This window comes from Apodemus sylvaticus, chromosome 2 (assembly GCF_947179515.1).
Source record: "Apodemus sylvaticus chromosome 2, mApoSyl1.1, whole genome shotgun sequence".
Taxonomy (NCBI): Eukaryota; Metazoa; Chordata; class Mammalia; order Rodentia; family Muridae; genus Apodemus; species Apodemus sylvaticus.
Genome location: NC_067473.1, coordinates 66,717,390 through 66,737,796, shown reverse-complemented (window position 1 = coordinate 66,737,796; position 20,407 = coordinate 66,717,390).

Here is a 20,407-nt window from a genome sequence, read left to right as displayed (position 1 = left end):
TAAATCTGTCCAGCTAAAATGGTCAGGTGTTGAGATCCCTCCTAGTTTCACCAATTTGTTTTTCTTTTATAAAGGTCAGAATTCAGCTGGATCTTCAAAATTGATTAGTAAATAAGACATCAAATTTTCTATTTTGTGATTATGAGATTAGAATTGCTTTAGATTATTAGCATGGACTGAGTTGCAAGTTTTTTTCTAAACAAGAAAAAAAACTTTGCTTCTTACCTACTCTTCCGGTGGAGATATGTAAACTTTAATTACTTCTCTCTGTCTTCTGGATACCACAAACTCTCACTTCCCTTTTAACTCAGAGAACCCCAAGTTAAAAAACACTGAGCATATTATTACTCAACTCCTCTGATCTATGTTCTTAGGTACAGTGTGTTTTTATAGGTAATGATTGTCTTTTCTTGTATACAGAGTATGTTTCTGGAAAACTTAAGATAAATATTCATGAATTAGTCACATGTAAATAATATATATATGTATATATATACATATATATATATATTCAATGTAATTTTAACCATTGAATCAGTGAGCAAGAATTTGGACATCTTTTCTTCTTGTGTATTGGTTTTTCCATAAGACTGTGGTTCATAGTAGATGGGTAGACAGTGTAATCCAGAAACTACCAGGAAATGTTTAATCATCCTAGTTCTCCGCTTTGCTAACTTCCGGTACTGCTCATTTTGCTTTGACCACATGTGGGAAATTCATGTATAGAGAGAAATTCCAGACTCCATTTTCAAAGGGGATTTGTGATCATCTCCACTGTGCTACAAGAGAAAATATAAGCTGAAGAAACTCTTGGAAAGTGATAGTATCTAAGGGAACCATTAATTTGCCTTCTTTATATTTAAATAGGAGAAGTTTATATTCTGTTTTCTATTGCAAGATTCTAAGAGTAGACAGTTCAGGGTAACTAATTCCAAATGTCTGCTATTCCATGATTTTAATGAGTTAGACTGCTGGGATTACAGATCTAAGGATGACCTATGGATTGAGATAGATCTCTTTCATTTGCTTTGTGTTTTATCACTGATGCCAATGGATGGAGATGGGTACTCTCAAATACAAGATTTCATGAATATTTATTTATTTATTATTTATTTATTTACTTATTTATTTATTAATTTATTTATAAACTCATTTGTGAACTATTTTTCTTCCTTGACACAGCCATTTCCTAAGTGAAGGTATAAGTCATGAAGCCAGCCCAGCTCTTTTGACGTGGTACAAGGAAAGCTGAGCCACATTCCATGATCTCTGATGTGATGTCCTTTCTATCAGTTTGAGTCTCTGTGTGTTACATTCTTGGGGGGCTATTAACATAATGATTCACTCATGGCTTCTCTGACAAAATTGCCTTTGCATTCCCCTGAGGAAGTTCTAAATGTACTACCCCATGCTCTCAAGGACGTAACCTCAGTTGACCCTACTTGGGAGTTTCCTCTGTGCCTTGGAGATTGTTATCTGCCCCTAAGCAAATTCAAGAAACAAAATAATTAAAATAGTTTGAACTCTGAGGAAGTTGAGAAGGTTCAGCAGGACAAGAGAAGTGGCCTCACATCAGAGCACAGAACTTCTTTTACAGCATGTGTAGAGTTTCTTAGAATTATAACCTACAAAATAAAAGACCACACATACTAAGCCCCTAGTATGAACTCAGAAACAAGTGCTAGAAATAGTAAGATAATATAATAACATGTATAGGTGGTATAAAAGAATGCAAGAAGAATAAGATATTAAGATTTGTCATTTTGAAAATATTGGATTATGTGAGGTTGTTGTAATGCTAATTAGAATAGAAATAAAAAAGTTCCTCTACTAAACAAATTCCTATAAGATTATAAGTATCAATTACAATAATTCCTTAGCTTGAAGTTTACACAAATCTGTAAATAATAGAGCAGCAGTGGCAGCGGTAGCAGTAGCGGCGGCGGCAGCTGGTCCAGCAGAAGGGCCATCAGCAGTGGAACCAAGAAGCCACATCATAACTCTGCCTCCTGCCAGTCAGTTACAAGAGTCTCTCCGCCATCTTGGATCTTGGGCACCAGAGAGATCAGACAGATTGAGGTACACAAATATAACCCAAGGCCAACATCGCGGGGGTCTAAGCCCGATGGGCGTTGGCCTGCACCCAGGCCCTGGGCTGTTCGGGGGGGGGGGGGCATCTGTGTGCAAACCAGGCCAGGAGGTTGATTGGCCCGCGCACACTCTGCCATTTTGACTATGGGACGCCAGAGAGTCCTAGCAGGCAAAGTCAGCTAAGAGTCATAGCCCGAGGCTAACATAGCAGGGGGTCTAAGACGGACAGGCCTTGGACTGACCCCAGGCCCTGGGCTGCTCCATGGGCCATCTGTGTGCCAACCCAGCCAGGAGGTTGTTAGCCCAGCAGACTCTCCCGGCACTTTCAGGGAGCGCACACACTCCGCCATCCTGGCCACCTGACAGAATCAATTAACACTCATAGCCCAAGGGGAACTTTGCCTGGGCCTTAGCCTGCCAGGCTTTTGCCTAGACTCAGGGCCTCAGCAGCTAGGCTAGCCTTGTGTGCACCAACCCGGTTGGAAGATAGGCTGCCCAGCAGAGTGACCAGCACTCAGAAAAGGTCCCGCTGCAGCATAGACCATCAGCACTCACTGAAGGAGCAAACGGGCACCCCCTGGTTCACACAGACAACCTGGGGCAAGGCAGGCTAGGGCTGCAGGGACACCCAAGAGGAGGGCAGCACATTAGCAATCTGTAACAGGGGAAACCCAGTCATCCAGTGTTGCAGAAATAGCCATATAGCCTCACAGGAGGCACAAATACCAGCCAGAGACAAGACCAGCTAACTCCAGAAATAACAAGATGGCAAAGGGCAAACACAGGAATGCTACTAACAGAAATCTAGGCAATATAGCAGCATCTGAACCAAACTCTTCAACATCAGCAAGCCCTGATTATGCAAAAACACCAGAAAAACAAGATTTGGATTTAAAATCACTGTTCATGATGCTGCTAGAAGAACACAAAAAGGACATAAATGAATCTCTTAAAGAAATACAGGGGAACATGAATAAGCTAGAAACTCGATTAATAGAATCACAAAAATCACTTAAAGAAATTCAGGAGAATAAGGCTCAAGAGATAGAAGCCAATAAAGAAGAAACACACACACACACACAAAAAAAAAACTTAAAGAAATGCAGGAGAAAGTGAGTCAAACAGCAGAAGTCATGAAAGAGGAAACACAAAAGTCTCTTAAAGAATTACAGGAAAACACAAACAAGCAAGTGAAGGAGCTAAGCAAAACCATCCATGATCTAAAATCAGAAGTAGAAACAACTAAGAAATCAAAAAGGGAGACAACTTTGGAGATAGAAAACCTTGAGAAGAAATCAGGGGCCATAGATGCAAATATCAACAACAGAATACAAGAGATGGAAGAAAGAATCTCAGATGCCGAAGATACCATAGAAACCATTGACTCAACAGTCAAAGAAAATGCAAAATGCAAAAAGCTTGTATCCCAGAACATCCAGGAAATCCAGGACACAATGAGAAGACCAAACCTAAGGATTATAGGTATTGATGAGAGTGAAGATTTACAACTTAAAAGGCCAGCCAATATCTTCAACAAAATTATGGAAGAAAACTTTCCCAACTCAAAGAGAGAGATGCTCATGAATATACGAGAAGCCTAGAGAACTCCAAACAGACTGGACCTGAGCAGAAATACCTCTCGTCACATAATAATCAAAACCCCAAATGTACTAAACAGAGAAAGAATATTAAAGGCAGCAAGAGAGAAAGGCCAAGTAACATATAAAGGAAGACCTATCAGAATCACACCAGACTTCTCACCAGAGACTATGAAAGCTAGAAGATCCTGGGCAGATCTCATGCAGACTCTAAGAGAACAAAAATGTCAGCCAAGACTACTATACCCAGCAAAACTCTCAATCACAATAGATGGAGAAACCAAGATATTCCATGACAAAACCAAATTTACACAATATCTTTCCACAACCCCAGCTCTACAAAGAATAATAGGAGGAAAACTCCAATACAACAAGGGAAACTACACCCTGAAAAAAGTAAGATAGTAACCTTCCTTCATCAAACCCAAAAGAAGATAATCACTCAAATATAAAAATAACATCAAAAATGACAGGAAGTAATAATCACTACTCCTTAATATCTCTTAACATCAATGGACTCAACTCCCCAATAAAAAGACATAGACTAACAGACTGGATAAGGAAACAAGACCCTACATTTTGCTGCATACAGGAAACATACCTCATTGTCAAAGACAAAAACCACCTTAGAGTAAAAGGCTGGAAGACAATTTTACAAGCCAATGGTCTCAGGAAACGAGCCGGAGTAGCCATTCTAATATCAGATAAAATTGATTTTCAACCCAAATTCATCAAAAGAGATACAGAAGGGCACTTCTTGCTGGTCAAAGGAAAAATCCACCAAGAAGAACTTTCAATTCTGAACATCTATGCGCCAAATGCAAGGGCACCCTCATTCGTAGAAGAAACTTTACTAAAGCTCAAAGCACACATTTCACCCAACATAATTATTGTGTGTGACTTCAACACTCCACTCTCCTCAATGGACTGATCAGGAAAACAGAAACTAAACAGGGACACAATAAAACTAATTGAAGCTTTGGCTCAATTGGACTTGACTGATATTGATAGAGCATTCCACCCTAAAACAAAAGAATATACCTTTTTCTCAGCACCTCATGCTACCTTCTCCAAAATCGACCATATAATTGGTCACAAGACAGTCCTCAACAAATATAAAAAGATCGAACTAATTCCATGCCTCCTTTCGGATCACTATGGAGTAAGAGTGGTCTTCAATGGCAGCAAAAACAACAGAAGGCCCACATACACATGGAGGCTGAACAATAATCTACTCAATGACACCTTGGCCAAAGAAGAAATAAAGAAAGAAATCAGAGACTTTTTAGAATTTAATGAAAATGAAGGCACAACATACCCAAATCTTTGGGACACAATGAAAGGAGTGCTAAGAGGAAAACTCATAGCCCTGAGTGCCTCCAAAAACAAAATGGAGAGTGCATACATTAGCAGCTTAAGGACACACCTGAAAGCCCTGCAACAAAAAGAAGCCAATTCACCCAGGAGGAGTAGAAGACAGAAAATCATCAAACTCAGGACTGAAATCAGTCAAGTGGAAAGAAAGAGAACCATACAAAGAATCAACCAATCCAGAAGCTGTTTTTTTGAGAAAATCAACAAGATAGATGGACCCTTAGCCAGACTGACCAAAGGGCAGAGAGAAAAGTACCCAAATTAACAAAATTAGAAATGAAGAGGAGGATATCACAACAGAAACTGATGAAATTAAAAAAATCATCAGATCCTACTACAAAAGCCTATATTCAACACAACTGGAGAATCTGGAGGAAATGGACAATTTCCTAGACAGATACCAAATACCAAAATTAAATCAGGACCAAATAGATCATCTAAACAGTCCCATAACCCCTAAAGAAATAGAAGGGGTCATAGAAAGCCTTCCAACCAAAAAAAAAAAAAAAAAAAAAGCCCAGGACCAGATGGCTTCAGTTCAGAATTCTATCAGACCTTCAAAGAAGACCTAACACCAATACCAAGGCCCATATCTAAACATAGTAAAAGCAATATACAGCAAACAGGTAGCCAACATCAAACTAAATGGAGAGAAACTTGAAGGAATCCCACTAAAATCAGGGACTAGAAAGGGCTGCCCCCCTTCTCCTTATCTTTTCAATATTGTGCTTGAGGTACTAGCTCGGGCAATTAGACAACATAAGGAGGTCAAAGGGATACAAATTGGAAAGGAAGAAGTCAAACTATCATTATTTGCTGATGATATGATAGTCTACCTAAGTGACCCAAAAAACTCCACTAGAGAACTCCTACAGCTGATAAACAACTTCAGCAAAGTGGCAGGTTATAAAATCAACTCAAGCAAATCAGTAGCCTTCCTATACTCAAAGGATAAGCAGGATGAGAAAGAAATTAGGGAAATGACACCCTTCATAATAGCCACAAACAGTATAAAGTACCTTGGGGTGACTCTTACCAAACATGTGAAAGATCTATATGAGAAGAACTTCAAGACTCTGAAGAATGAAATAGAGGAAGACCTCAAAAAATGGAAAAACCTCCCATACTCATGGATCTGCAAGATTAATATAGTTAAAATGGCCATTTTGCCAAAAGCAATATACAGATTCAACGCAATACCCATCAAAATCCCAACTCAATTCTTCACAGATTTAGAAAGAGCAATTGTCAAATTCATCTGGAATAACAAAAAACCCAGGATAGCTAAAACTATTCTCAACAACAAAAGAAATTCTGGGGGGATCAGTATCCCTGACCTCAAGCAATATTACCGAGCAATAGTGTTAAAAACTGCATGGTATTGGTACAGTGACAGGCAGGCGGATCAATGGAACAGGACTGAAGATCCAGAATGAACCCACACACCTATGGCCACTTGATCCTGTACAAAGGGGCTGAAAACATCCAATGGAAAAAAGATAGCCTTTTCAACAAATGGTGCTGGTTCAACTGGAGGTCAGCATGCAGAAGAATGCGAATTGATCCATCCTTGTCTCCTTGTACTAAGCTCAACTCCAAATGGATTAAGGACCTCCATATAAAGCCAATAGAAAAGAAACTGGGGAAGACCCTTGAGGACATCGGTACAGGGGGAAAGTTCCTGAACAGAACACCAATAGCTTATGCTCTAAGATCAAGAATTGACAAATGGGACTTCATAAAATTACAAAGTTTCTGTAAAGCAAAGGACACCATCAAAAGGACAAATTGGCAACCAACAAATTGGGAAAAGATCTTCACCAACCCTACATCAGATAGAGGGCTAATATCCAATATATAAAAAAAGCTCAAGAAGTTAGACCCCAGAAAACCAAATAACCCTATTAAAAAATGGGGTACAGAGTTAAAGAATTCTCACCTGAAGAACTTCGGATGGCAGAGAAACATCTTAAGAAATGCTCAATTTCACTAGTCATCAGGGGAATGCAAATCAAAACAACCCTGAGATTTCACCTTACACCAGTCAGAATGGCAAAGATTAAAAACTCAGGAGGCATCAGATGTTGGCGAGGATGTTGACAAAGAGGAACACTCCTCCACTGCTGGAGGGGGTTGCAAATTAGTACAACCACTCTGGAAATCAGTCTGGCAGTCCCTTAGAAACTGGGCACCTCACTTCCAGAAGATCCTGCTATACCACTCCTGGGCATATACCCAGAGGATTCCCCAGCATGTAATAAGGATACATGTTCCACTATGTTCATAGCAGCCCTATTTATAATAGCCAGAAGCTGGAAAAAACACAGGTATCCCTCAACAGAAGAATGGATGCAAAAAATGTGGTATATCTACACAATGGAGTACTATTCACCCATTAGAAACAATGAATTCATGAAATTCTTAGGCAAATGGATGGAGCTGGAGAACATCATACTAAGTGAGGTAACCCAGTGTCAAAAGATCAATCATGGTATGCACTCACTAATAAGTGGATATTAGCTTGGAAAACTGGAATAGGCAAAACATAATCCACACTTCAAATGAGGTACAAGAAGAACGAAGGAGTGGCCCCTAGTTCTGGAAAGACCCAGTGTAGCAGTATAAGACAAAACCAGAACAGGGAAGTTGGAAGGGATGGGTGGGAGAACAGAGGGAGGGAAGGGGGCTTATGTGACTTTCGGGGAGTGGGGAACCAGAAAAGGGGAAATCATTTGAAATGCAAATAAAAATATATCGAATAAAATTTAAAAAAATCTGTAAATAATATGATTGATTATTAAAATGAAAAATATACTGCTTATAATAGGTTATTTGCTGACTTGGATTCTCTCTATTCTCTCTGTAAATATCTTGAAAGTGCATAGTGCTACCAGCCTGAGAACAGGGTGTAACATGCTTGCTTGCTTGCTTGCTTGCTTAAGCTAAAATTATTTGTGGCTCTGACAAGCAAATTTTTGAAAAGTAGATATGTTTCCATGATCAGGTATTGGTAGGAGGAACAGGACTGAAGCCCTGAGTGCCAGCAGAAAGAATAGAAAGAGGCAACCTCAGAAGGTAGGAGGTGGGTGGGTCCTCTAGACTGTACCAGAGAACTGGCAGGTAAAAGATTCTCAGGACTCAAAGGGAGGGACCTTAGATGAAATGATGGGGAGAAGGAATCTGTAGAGTCCATCTCCAGTAGAAAGACAGGGATTCAAGTGGAGGGAAGTGGTAGTCTTCCCACAGTCAAAACTCTGACTGATAATTGTTCCTGTCTGAAAGAACTGCAGGAACAAAAATGGAGAAGTATCTGAGGAAAATGAGGTCCAGTTACATGCCCAAATTTGGATCCAGCTCAGGGGGAGGCCCCAAGGCCTGACACTATCATTGATGTTATTGTTTGCTCACAAACAGGTTCTTATCATGACTTCCCAATAAGCAACTGAAACAATCAAATGCAGATATTTACATCCAACCAAAGGACAGAAGCTGGTGACCCCCTGTGTTTGAATTAAGAAAAAGCTGGAAGAAGCTGAGGAGGATGGAAACCCTATAGGAAGACCGGCAGTATCAACTCACCTGTCCTAGGAATCTCTGAGACACTGAGCCACCAACCAGTCAGCATACTCCAGCTGATAATGAGGCCCCCAACATATATACAGTGGACTGGTAGGACTGAACTCAGTCAGAGAAGATGCTCCTAACCTTCAAAAAACTTGGGGCCTAAAGAGTAGGGAGATCTGGTAGGGTGAGTGTGGATGGGTTTGGGTGGGGACATTTTCTTTGAGATAGGGGTGGGGCATGAGGGATAAAGGAACCTTAATACAAAAGAAGCTCCCTACTATATATGCATAATTGGCCATTTGGCCCACACCCAGAGGCAGTTTGACTCTCAGGAGCTCTAATATACCCAGGATCATAGTTGAGGTCCCAACATCTGCCCCAAAACCTCATATAACTGAGACCCTTCCCTGGGTATAACTGGACCCAGGGGATGCAGGAGAACGTGTCTAGCCAGAAGCCCATGGTCCTTCTGGTTTGCACTTGTGCTAGAGCAGATCCTGGGCTCTGGGTCCCCACTCACTCCACCCACACTCAGAGGCAGCTTGACTCCCAGTAGATATGACACACCCACTTCTCATAGGCATCTTGAATCTCAGAAACTCTGACACATCCAGCATCTCAGGATCACAGAGACAGATGGACTCCCAGGAGTTGTTACTTAACCAGGCCCATAGGCTCACAGGCTCACAGGAGACCCAGTCTGCAGTTAGAGATAGCAAGGCCAGTTAGCACTAGAGATAACCAGCTGGTGAGAGGCACAAGAACATAAGCGACAGAAACCAATGCTACTTGGCAATATCAGAAACCAGTTCTCCCACCACAGCAAGACCTGGATATCCCAATATACCTGAAAAGCAATATTCACATATACAATACCATCCCATGAAGATGATAGAGGAGTTTAAGAGGGACATAAATAACACCCTTAAAGAAATACAAAAGAACACAGGTAAACAGGTAGAAGCACTTATCTTTTAAAACTTAAAATAACAAGTTTCTTGTAGAAATAGAAATCATCTCAGATAGATAATTCTTGGCTTAGTAATATTTAGATTGTATTCCTTCAGCCAAAAAATCCAAATATTTTTGCTAAAAGTCATGTATAAGTAAAGAATTCTTCTACATTGTTAGGGAACCTACTGTGTTCAAAACAGAATAGAGAGAATTTAAGGTACTTTCTGGATACCAGAAAAAGGCATTTCTAGCATCATTTTTATTCTGGAAAATATCAGGGACTGTTGTATTTCTATTGTGACTTTTGCTGTAACTAAAAACATTCCCCTTATCTGTAATGATTTTTAATTAATATTTTAAAACAATTTGCCTATTTTTATTTTGTGTATGAGTAGCTGAGTCTCCATTGTATCCATAAACACTACAAGATTGTTTCAGCTGCCCTGAGTCTAGAGTGATGAATGCTTGCGAGCCAACTGAAATTCTCTGAGAGAACAGCAACTGCTTTTAACCACTGAACCATATCTCTAGCACTCAAAAGTCTCTTTCATTTCTATCTATTTTCTAAATGGCCAAAGATAATGTTAAAGGAATTGTTCAGTTATTTGAGCAGGAGCTGAAGAGTTTGGAAGAATGGAAGAAGAAAGTAGATACAGGAATGAAGGTGGAGATTATGTGTGTCAGAACTTATAGGGGGAAAGTAAGCCCTCACACAGAGGGACAGCATGTAGTCACTTCACGCCTATATTTCTTACAGCTGCCAAAGCAGCTTATTGGGGGCAAGTATGTACTCAAATTAAGGGACAGCACACAGTCACTTCATTCCTATATTTCTTACAATGCCAAAGTGTGCTTATTCGTGTCTTCCTCACTCTACAACATTTCTGCATGGTACTGTCAGGAGATGAGTTGAGATGGGACCATGAGTCCCATAGCATTTCCTGGTCACTGCCTCACAATCACAGTTATCTTTGTTGCATTGCCATTTTCCTTGACTTTCACTTGTCCCGTTTTGTTTGTGGTACTCCTAAATTTTCAGCTTCTTCTTGGTATGAAGACAATTAGGGTGCTGTTTAAAGGCCACACTCATCGATCTTCTCCACAATACTATTACTTTACTTTTGCAAAAGAATTTGTAACATGTGTAGTTCCAATAGAATTTCTCCTAGTTTCAAAATATAGTATATCTCTTTCATGTTAGCTATCAATTATTCACTTACTACCATGCATTTTTTATATTGTTTTTAACTGTGAGTTGTACTAAAAGTTCTTTTCCTTTTCCATTGGTAATTGGAATGTGTCTCATAGTGTAAGTGGATTAGTTCTGTAACAATAGATGCAGCAGAAACAGAAGCCACATTACTGTCTAAGACTCAGGAATTTTTGTATGAAGTTCTTAGGCAAATGGATGGAACTAGAAAGTGTCATCCTGAGTGAGGTGACCCAATCACAAGGGAACACACATGGTATACACTCACTGATAATTTGAAAATTAGTCCAAAAGCTCAGAATAAGCCAGATACAATTCATAGACCACATGAAGCTCAAAGAGAAGGAAGACCAAAGTGTGAGTGCTTTGGATTTTCTGAGAAAGGAAACAAAATACTCACAAAGAGCAATTATGGAGACAAAGTGTGGGGCAGAGACTGAAGGAAAGGACAACCAGAGACTGTCCTACCTGGGGATTCATTCTATAAACAGTTACCAAACCCAGATACTATTGTGGATGCTAAGAAATGCTTTCTGAAAGAAGCCTGATATGGCTGTTTCCTGAGGCACCCTGCCAGAGCCTTACAAATACAGAGGACAATGCTAGCAGCCAACCATTGTACTGAGCCACAGAGTCCCCAGTGGAAGAGTTCGAGGGAGGACTGGAGGAGCTAAAGGTGTTTGCAACCTCATTGAAAGAATGATGATGTTGACTGACTGGACCCCTCTGGGGACTGCTTATGGTCAGGACAATAGTAAGAGATTCCGTTTCTGTATCACCTTCCTAAAGTAAGGTTCCACTTCTTGGGGGCATGTATTAGAGATTCTATTTATATGTTGTTCTGAGTTTCACTTTTCTAAACTCCAAGGTAATCTGTAGCTTCTCAAGTGACTTCCTAATACCAAATGATTACATGGCAATTAAAAGGTTGTGCTTACACTTTCTGCCTAGATTGTGGTATCTTTATTTTCATCATCATGACAAGTATTATAAGAAAGGTATGCTTGGCCTATATTTGTGGAATAACTTTTGTATAGGATATAATTCACTATTACTTGTACACTTGGTGTGTGGAAGCAAAGGACTACATGTTTAAGACTCCCCTGAAGACAGATTGGAACATTATGACTTAAAAAAATCCAACAAAACCAGCCAGTAAGTAAAATTACACCATGTCATCTGCATCAACTCCTGCTTCTTGATCTGCTTGAGTTCCAGTCCTGACTTCCTTTGGTGATGAACAGCAATGTGGAAGTGTAAGCTAAATAAATCCTTTCCTCCCCAATTTGCTTCTTTGTCATGATATTTGTGTAGGAATAGAAACCCTGTCTAAGACACAGCTTAAAGAGAAGACTAGCTGAAACAACTAGCCTCATGGGACTGAGTAACTACAAGATTCTTGGACTTCCCATTCACAGTTGATCATTGTTGGGTTACTTGGATTACAGACTGAACAATCAAGGAACAATTAAAAAAAACAGAGACAGACCTGGTTTCTGTCTGCACCTGGAGCTGATCCTGTGCCGCAGTACTCCATACACAAATACCACCAGGAGAGAGCTGGTCTCCAAGGAGTGCTGACATAACCTGTGAGCAGAGAGAAGACTACCACTCCTGCTCAAATTCCTGGCCCAAGAGCGACCTATTCAGAGCCATCAGGACATAGGAACCAAGGAACAACCAGGGAGAGGATCCTTCAATTTCTTAGTACTGGAGCTGAACCTAAGCCACAGCTCTCCATACCAAAATTCCTCCTGGAGAGAACTAGTCTCAGGAGTAGTGACACACAGGTTTTCAGGAGGGACAAGCTAAAGTCAGAGGATGTAAGATCAGCTAACCCCAGAGATATCCAGATGGCAAGAGGCAAGGGCAAGAATATAAGCAATAGAAACTAAAGCAACAGAAGCGACAGAAGGGCAAGAACATAAAGCAACAGAAACAGTTGCTTGGCATGATCAAAACCCAGTTCTCCCACCACAGTGAGCCTAGGACATCCCAACATACCAGAAAGGCAAGACTCTGATTTTAAAATCACATCTCATGATGATGATACAGGACTTTAAGAAGAACATAAATAGGGCTGCTATGAACATAGTGGCACATGTATCCTTATTACATTCTGGGGAGTCCTCTAGGTATATGCCAGAGGGGTATGGGGGGGTCCTCTGGTAGTATCATGCCCGTTTTTCTGAGGAAACACCAGACTGACTCAATGAAAGCAATCCTAAGAGGAAAACTCATAGCTCTGAGTGCCTCCAAAAAGAGGCTTTAGAGAGCACACACTAGCAGCTTGGCAGCACATCTGAAAGCTCTAGAACAAAAAGAAGCAAACACACTCAAGAGGAGTAGATGACAGGAAATAATCAAACCCAGGGCTGAAATCAACTAAGTAGAAACAAAAAGAACTATACAAAGAATCAAGAAACCAGGAGGTGTTACTTTGAGAAAGTCAACAAGATTGATAAATCCTTAGCCAGACTAACCAGAGAGCCCAGAGACAGTATTCAAATGAACAAAATCAGAAATGAAAAGGGAGACATGAAAACAGATACTGAGGACATTCAAAAAAGATCATCAGATCCTACTACAAAAGGCTATACTCAACAAAACTGGAAAATCTTGATGAAATGGACAATTTTCTAGACAGATATCAGGTACCAAAGTTAAATTAGGATCAGATAAAACATCTAAACAGTCTTATAAACCCTAAAGAAATAGAAACAGTTACTAAAATCTCCCAACCAAAAAAAGCCCAGGACCAGATGTATTTAGTGCAGAATTCTATCAGACTTTCAAAGAAGACCTAATACCAACACTCTTCAAATTATTCCACAAAATATAAACAAAAGGAACACCACCCAATTCATTCTGTGAAGCCAGGGTTATGCTGAGTATTACCCTTGGAGATGGAAGCATTTCTGTCTAATCAGAAACTTATCACAATTTCCTTTCATACAGTATTTCATGAAATATTTTTCTTCTCCTATCATGCTTAATGTTCCAAATAGATTTTAAAAACTGGTTGAGTGCATATTACTTTCAGCTTTAGAAAATAATATTTAAGAGGCATTTAACTATTATAAATTATTTTTGTCTTTAAAATGTCAATACTGAGTTGCATATTTTAAAATAAGTATTGTTAGTTTAATAAAACAATAAAAAACCAAGCAAAAATCCTGACAATTATTTCTAGAAAAATTATCTATGTTGTACATTACAGGCAAATGCCTTGATCATTTCCAAATATATATATATATATATATATATATATATATATATATATATATATATATGACTGTGATCTCAGAAGATATCACTGAGATATGGGAAATTATCAGAGTCTACTAGTAGTACACTGATTTACACAATTATCACAGTCAATGCCTTCATAAAGTAAATTCAACTTTGCTTGTAATTTTTATGTTTAGGATTTGGACGTCATCCACCAATACATGCATAGATTGTTGTATTAGTTGATTTTATCATTATTATTAAAAATGGAAGTTTTCTTATATAATTTGTGGCATTTTTAGGAGTACTTTTTTCATAAGTAAATTAATGACTTTATGAGACCAGGAAAATAATCCATTGCACAAAGATGCTGAAACCTGTGGTTTACCAAAAACATTCAGAAACCTGAAAGGATTATCTTAGTCATTGTAGCCAAACATATAGGTATTTTGTATTCCATTTTAATTCTAAAATGAATAAATGTGAGCCCAAGACTAAAAGTAGTTAAACATTTAGTTGTAAAACATTATATTTACTATGATGTTTATACATTGTATTTACTATTTACTACTGAAAAGGAGGATTTACAGTGTTCAGTCATAAATGCAACATGTTTCTAAAAGGTTCCTTATATAAATACACATTTTATTTATAGTTATGTGTTGATCCACTTATACTCCCCAGCTCAGAAAACTCCAAATAAAAGAAGTTGAAAGATGCTCTAGAGAGATGATTCAGTGCCTAAGAGCATTTGCTGCTAGTACAGAGGACCCATGTTCAGTTTTCAGCACCTAATGAAAATTACCTCCATTGGCATCTTTAGTTACAGGGTATCAAACTCTCTTCTGAGGCCATCACAGGCTCCTGGATATACATGCAGTACAAAACCATATACACAGGAAAGCACACATGCATTTAAAACATGTACAAACTCTTTGTTGCAGGTTGGATGGTGATGTATATATACACCTCTATATGTATAATATCAACAACACTTGGGAGTGTTATGCAGGAAGATCAGGACAAGTGTCAAACCAGAGCTCATAATGTGTTTAAGGATAAAGAGAGGAAAACATTGAGATTGCTGAAAACAGAACAACAAAATTACTTTTTACACAAGTCTTGGTTGAAAGAATAATGCTTTAAGGAGTTTTCACCCATTTTACATCTCCTTGGGTAGATTTATATAAGATCTCTCTTTTGTAGTGGAAGCATGACTTTCAAAATCCGATTTGATTCACTCTAATATCACATGCCATTTTGTTTAGCTTAACAAAGGTATTACCTTAATTTTTAAAATGTGAAAACAGACTTTAATTGTTTTTCATCCCTAGAAATTATCTTTATTAGATAGGTTAATTGTGCATACCTCATGTAAACATTTACCTCAGTGTAATTTGTGATTATAATAAACAAAACGCAAATTGCAAAAATGTGAATCAACGTCTGTTCTACACCCACATTGGCAATCATACTTTATATTCTTGACTTTGAAACAGAAATTTATAAAGCAGTAAATATGTTTATACTCTGTCCAAGAATCTTTCTTTTATCAGTATGAACACATTTCTATATTGCATTTTAATGAATGGTCTTTGGATACCATTTTTTTTCTTATTTGATTAGTGCTTTTGAAATCTTACTTGAATTCATAATCTCATGCTGTAGGGAAATGGAGGATAATGCTATGTTCTATGCTCAGGTTGTTCAGGGTGCAGTCTTGGGAACTCTTTCCTGTATATCCTGAATATATCTCTAAGATGTGACATCTCAGACTACTGAGTAAGATTCTGACTTGTGATGAGTTCTATCATACTTTCAGAACATGTATTGCAGTCTAAGAACTAAGAGACTAGGCAAAGAAGAAGCATCTCAGCTTCTTGTCAGGTTCAAGAGGCAGAGGAAGGCAAAAGAAAAGCAAGCTTATCTTGGGGGCTTATTGGTGAAGAGGAAACAGATCCCTCATGTTCTCTTCTTACCCTTGCTCCAACCTATGGCTATAGTTGTAGATCTTCTTATGAGAACTCTGTTCCTAAGCCCTCACCAAAATCCACTCATGCTCAGGACCCTAGAGGAAGCACTATATGTTCTCCACAAACATTGTCTACTTTCTCCAGTTTGTTAGTATCATTTATGTTTTCCATTATCTTTCTTGCTCATTTTATACTTCCTAAGCTCCTTTGGCCAAGGTGTCTTTATATATGAAATTAGAATCATCATCTGCTCTAAATTCTCAACATTGAAAACTGATCCATTCTTATGTTCTTTACAATGTTCATGTCCAAGTGGGTCAAAGACCTCCAAATAAAACCAGATACAGTGAATCTAACAGAATAGAATGTTGGAAAGAACCTTGAACACAATGGTACAGGAGAAATTTTACTAAACAGAACTCTGATGGCTCATGCTCTAAGATCAAAAATTGATAAATCAGAACTCCTAAAATTGAAAAGCGTCTGTAAGACAAAGGACACTGTTAATAGGACAAAATTGAAACCCACAGCTTGTAAAAACATCTTTACCAACCCTATATTTGATAGAGGACTAATATTCAAAATATGTAAACAACTCAAGAGGTTAGAATACAGAGAACCAAATAACCCTATTAAAATTGGGTACAGAGCTAACTAAAGAATTCTCAACTGAGAATACTGAATTGCTGAGAAGAAATGTTCAAAATCCTTAGTCATTCATCTCTCAAGGACCCAAGGAACTGAAGGGGTTTGCAGCGCCATAGGAGGAACAACAATATGAACCACCCAGTACCCCCAGAGCTCCCAGGGACTAAACCACCAACCAAAGAGTACACATGGAGGGACTCATGGCTTCAGATGAATATGCAGCAGAGGATGGCCTTGTTGGACATCAAAGGGAGGAGAGGCCCTTGCTCCTGAAAAGGTTAGATGCCCCAGTATAAGGGAATACCAGGATAGGGAAGCAGGAGTGGGTGAATTGGTGATCAAGGGGAGGGAGTATGGGTTAGGGGAGTTTGGGGGGTGAGGGGAGGACCAGGAAAGGGGAAGACATTTGAAATGTAAATAAAGAATATATCTAATAAAAATGAAAGTTAATTACATACAAAACTTCATACTCACCAAGATCTGATAGATAGTACAGTACTTTCTCCAAGCTTGCCAAATGCATATGGACTGGACACTTTGAGTGTACTTCTTTCCTGATAGTTTTCATAATCATTCTTATTGATTATATTTTATTGATGTTAGAGAAACCTGTATAATGTGTGGAAGTATTACCTGTATCTCCTGTGTACTGTGGAGAAGTATTACCTTTTAATAAAAATCCGATGGCCAATAAAACAAAAACAAAAAACCCAAAACCTCTGGTGACAGCAGATGTTGGTGAGGATATGGAGAAAGAGGAACACTCCTTCATTGCTGGTGGGAGTGTAAGATGGTACAACCACTCTAGAAATAATTTTGGCAGTTCCTCAAAATTGTCATAGTACTATCTAAGGACCCAGCTATACCATTCCTGGGAATATAGCCAAAAGATTCTCCAACATGTAATAAGGCTCCACTATGTTCATAGCAGCCTTATTTATAATAGCCAGAAGTTGAAAAGAACTCAGATGTTGCTCAACAGAGGAATGGATACTGAAAATGTGATATATTTACACAATGGAGTACTACTCAGCTATTAAAAACAATGACTTCATGAATTTCTTAGGCAATTGGATGGAACTAGAAAATAGCATCCTGAGTGAGGTAACCCCGTCACAAAAGAACACACATGGAATGTACCCTTTGATAAGTGGATATTAGTCCAAAAGCTCACAATACCCACATTACAACTCACAGACTACAAGAAGCTCAAGGAGAAGGAAGACCAAAGCGTGACGGCTTCAGTTCTACTCAGAAGAGGAAGAAAATAATCATTGGTCATAGAAGGAGTGATGGACCTGGGAGCAAGAGAGTAGGGGAAATAAGGGTAGCAGGTTTAGATGAGAGAAGAGATGGGGGAGAATTATAGAGGGTCAGGAATTTGAATAGAGGTGTATAGCAATGGGGGCTGGGAAACTGGGATTAGCCACTAAAAGTCTAGATGCTAGGGACCCAAGAGGTTTCTAGGACCCAAATGAAATGACATTAGCCAAAATTCCCCCCAAAAGAGGAGATAGAACCTGTAGAGAGCATATCCAGTGGATAGACATGGACCCTGGTTGAGGGATGTGGCAACTCACCTGTCCGAAAAATATTAACCCAGAATTGCTTCTGTCAAAAGGAAATGCAGGGACATAGAGTGGAGCAGAGACTGCCTCACCTGGGGATTCATCCCATTGTAGAGACCAAATCCAGACACTGTTGCTGATGCCAAGAAATGCTTGTTGACAGGAGCCTGATATGGTTGCCCCCTGCGAGACTCTTGCAGAGCCTGACCAATACAAATGTGGATGCATGCAGACAACCATCAGACTATGTATGGGGACCCCAATGGAGAAGTTAAAGGAAGGACAAGACGTAAGGAGCTGAATGGGTTGCATCTCCATAGAAAGAACAATAATATCAACCAACCAGACCCTCCAGAGCTCCCAGCCACCAACCAAAGAGTACACAAGGGGGAATCCATGACTCCAACTGTATATTTAGCAGAGGATTGCTTTATCTGGCATCAATGGGAGAGGAGTTCCTTGGTCCTGTGCACCATAGGAGAATGCTAGTGCTCTAAGGCAGAAATGGGTAGTAGGTGGAGGGGGCAGGTATAGGGTGTTTGTGGAGGGGAAACTCGGAAGGGGGATAACACTGTGCCAGGAGCCAGGGGCCCAGGAGAGTGGTCATCCCCTGCAGGGTCACTGGGGTTTCAAGCCTGTGCTTGACCAGGGACCAGGCTGCCTATCACGGTCCTACTCTGGTCTAGGTGTATCAAAGAACAAGATACACTTATGCTACATATGAACAGGGAGCTTAGGTCTCTCCCTTTGGTTGGTGGTTTAGTCTCTGGAAGCCCCCAACAGTTTAAGACATGCCACTCTGTTGGAATTTCTGTGAAGTCCCTGTCTTCTTTGGGACCCTCAGTCCTTCCTGCTACTCTTCCTCAAGACTCCCCAAGCTCCAACTAATTTTTTTGTGGGTGTATGTATCTGTTTCTATTAACTGCTTGTTAGAACCTCTCAGAGAACAATTATGCTAGGGCCCTATCTTCTAGCATAACAGCATACCGTTAATAGTGTCAGGAATTGGTTCTTGCCCAAGGGATGGATCTCAATTTTGGCCTGTCAATGGCTGGCCATTCCCTCTATCTCTGCTCTATTTTTGTCCCAGCATACCTTGTAGGCATGAAATATTTTGTTGGATGGATTTATGGGTAGGTTCTTGTCCTTATCTGTTCTCTGGGAGTTCTGCCTGGCTAGAGAAAGTGGCCACTTTTGGATCCATATCCCACACTGCTAGGTGTCTCAGCTCCCATAGCACCCTGGGGTCTGTCCACCTCATCCCAGGTATCTGGCATGTTCTAGAGATAGCCCACCTTCCTGCCTAATGTGGATTTCCTCTTCTCTCTCCCCTGATATCCTATACTGATTTCCTCTGTCTGGCTCCCCTCCACTCTCTTGTAGATACCTTGTCCCCTCCATGTACCTTCAGTATCTATTTCATTTTCCCTTCTGAGAAAGATTGAGTCATGCTCCCTAGGACTCTTATTTAGTTTTTGGTTCTGTGGATTATAGTCTTATCCTGTTGTTTATGGCTATTATCCAATTATAAATGAGTTCATACCATGTATTCCATTTTAGGTCTGGGTCATCTCACCCAGCATGATATTTTCTAGTTCCACACACTACTCTTCAAAACGTACATTGCCCTTGTTTTTAGTAGCTGATTAGTATTCAATTTCATAAATCAACATTTCCTTAGTCTGTTTATTAGTTGACAGACACCTAGGTTATAGAAAAGAATTCATAATTGTCATTCATGGCACCATTTTCCCAAGGCAAATCATGTTAGATTTAAATTTTGGTTAAAACTTTTTAAAGGACCTAGTTGGTATAAAAGAAACATGATGAAAATGTGTCTTCTACAACTTATATTTTATGAATGAGTTTTATGAATGATATGATGACCAGATTAGATATAGCTATTAACCATGTCATTTTTTTTTGTTCCTGAGAACAAAGATTCCATATAAGAGAGACATTCACTAATGCATACAGCATTGTTGATGTCCACATGGAATGACCTAGTTTCTTAACCATAAGGATTATTTCACCACAGGCTTCCTCTGTCCCAGGAAGCATGTTATCTGAACTGGAATATGCAGGGATACTTGGGTGTCTGCATTGATTTCTTAAAACTGCCACATTTCTTCTAGGATAAGATATTTGGCCAAGCTTCCCTGAGAATTCATGGGGGTCACATCTAGAAAGTCATCT